The sequence below is a fragment of the Penaeus japonicus genome, unplaced genomic scaffold (genome assembly GCF_977035675.1).
Source record: "Penaeus japonicus unplaced genomic scaffold, GWHDUDI00000001_assembly GWHDUDI00000024, whole genome shotgun sequence".
NCBI lineage: Eukaryota > Metazoa > Arthropoda > Malacostraca > Decapoda > Penaeidae > Penaeus > Penaeus japonicus.
Window position 1 is genome coordinate 39611685 of NW_028234426.1, and position 2500 is coordinate 39614184.

The 2500-nt window shown below is 46.6% G+C and overlaps 1 protein-coding gene across 1 annotated transcript in view; it reads right to left on the reverse strand.

The window, feature by feature from the left end:
• Positions 1 to 2500, reverse strand: part of LOC122260586 (soluble guanylate cyclase 89Db-like) — a gene marked incomplete in the record, with an annotated part of 54422 nt that overhangs the window by 22261 nt on the left and 29661 nt on the right.

The following is a 2500-nucleotide window of genomic DNA, read 5'->3' on the forward strand; positions in this document are numbered from 1 at the left end:
TGATCGGTCACTATGAGAGGCTGAGATTAGGTCTAAAGGTCAATGTAAATGAGTGAAGTCAACAGGAAGTTAATCTCTTTTCTTTCTCTCTCTCTCTCTCTCTCTCTATCTATCTATCTCTCTCTCTCTCTTACTCACTCTCTCTTACTCCCTCTTTCTTTCTCCCACTTTCTCCTTTCACGCTCTCTCTCTCTCCACTTAACCCCCGCCCTCTTTCTCCTGAATTAATCTCCATGATCCAGGACATCAAAACAAGCCTCTGTCATACGTATGAAGTTATGGCTGATAAGAAATATTAATATTAAACTGAGGTCAACATTAGGCTTAAGTGAAAATGAGATGAGGTCAAGAGGTCCCGACAGGGAACCAAGGTTGAGATTAGGCCTATGCGAGGTCTAGAATAAGCTCAAATAAGTTCATGTCCTGGTATGAGTTATATTTGTTGATAAAATCCAGTTGTTTATATTTCTAGACTAAAAATCTGAGCTTTTTGAAAATCATTTTTCCTGTTGCCTTTTCATGCAATCCCACCTGAAGGTCTCATACAGAAATATACTCGCATTCAGCTTACGAACAAAAATAGTCACGCACACAGGTACATACTTTTTATCTTTATATAAGTAATATATTGGTTAGATAAAGCCATAACACGCCATCGGATATCATTAAAACAAATAAGATATATGCGAATAAAAGGGAACATCTGTGAACGTACAAATAAGAATTAGAAATATTTTTCTGTGAATATTCGTTCGTCAAGAGAAAGATAGAGAGAGGGGGGAGGGAGGGAAGGAGGAAGGGGAAGAGAGATGGAGAGAAGAAGAAAGGCGGAGAGAGAGAGAGAGAGAGAGAGAGAGAGAGAGAGAGAGAGAGAGAGAGAGAGAGAGAGAGAGAGAGAGAGAGAGAGAGAGGAGAGGAGAGGGAGAGGGAGAGAGAGAGAGAGAGAGAGAGAGAGAGGAGAGAGAGAGAGAGAGAGGAGAGAGAGAGAGCGCAAGAGAGAGAGAGAGAGAGCAAGAGAGAGAGAGGGAGAGAGAGGGAGAGAGAGAGAGAGAGTGAGAGAGGAGAGAGGGAGAGAGAGAGAGAGAGAGAGGAGAGAGAGAGATGAGAGAGAGGGAGGGGGGAGAGAGAGAGAGGGAGAGGAGAGAGAGGGAGAGAGAGAGGAGAGAGAAGGGAAAGAGGGAGAGAGAGAGAGGGAGAGAGAGAGAGAGAGAGAGAGAGAGAGAGAGAGAGAGAGAGAGAGAGAGAGAGAGAGAGAGAGAGAGAGAGAGATTATTTAATCAATCTATTACGCCCATAGGCGGCAGACCCAGTGGCATTCATGTCCATAGAATATATACAAAGCACTCATGTCTCGAAGGGCACGCTAGATGCGCGTGCACACACAGTCACTTAACATAGCGTAAAAATCCAATACAGCCACCAAAAGGAGAATGGCGAGAAAGATTTACATCTAAGTTGTCTTGTGAGCAAATGTGTACATATTTGAAGTAGGGTCTGTCTCTGTGGTAGAAAATGTGTCACTGAGGGGCAGTGGAGGCAATAGTGATCATGGATGTTGGGGCGGTTGCCAGCTTACAGGAAAAGTGCTGCAATTCCTCTGCTTGGGAGACTTGCCGTACTGGCCGCGACCCCAACCTGAGCCGAGCACTTGCAGCATTATGCCTACGCACCATAAGCCAGTGTTTGCGGTACTTGTGGGGACTCTGAAGAAAGTGGTCATGGTGCTGTATGGACACACTGTTGGCCATTTCTGCGTTCCTTCGATATGTTGTCATGGCATGAGCAGCTGAGCATATGCTGACTCTAAAGCACCGGAGGGATGGCACGGCATTTGCATCATCTAGGCCCAGTGGACAGGCCTTCTTGGCAAGACGATCCACCTTGTCGTTACCAGAAAGCCCGGAGCGAGGAGACGTCGGCACGAAAGACATGACAAGGGATGCGTCATGCGCGGTGGCGAGTTGATACAATTCCTTTCCTCATCTGGCCTTGGTGAGGAAAGGGCTTGAAGAGCCGACTGAGTCACAAAAATATCCCATTAACTCTTTACTGAACAAGGATCATTACTGCTTCCAGAATCCCATGAAGCTCGCAGAAGGCAGAGCTTGATGAGTTGGGTAGCCTGCGGCCATGTCATTCACCATCCACAGGGGGCTCCATGGTGGGTGAAATCACGGCACACGCCGCACTCACGTCTGCCTGCACTGAACCGTCACCATATATATAGTGTGCAGCGGGGTGTAAATGTGACAACAGTGAGGGTTGTGTGTGTGTGTGTGTGTGTGTGTGTGTGTGTGTGTGTGTGTGTGTGTGTGTGTGTGTGTGTGTGTGTGTAATATATATATATATATATGTGTGTGTGTATGTGTGTACATACCAAGTGCGAAGTGACAGTTGACATCTTTACCTCTGCAAGCTCCTGATCGAGAGGAATGCCTTCGTGACTGCAGACAGCCAGCAAAGCTTCGCTGCTCCGGCTCTCCTTAAAGGTCAACTTGAC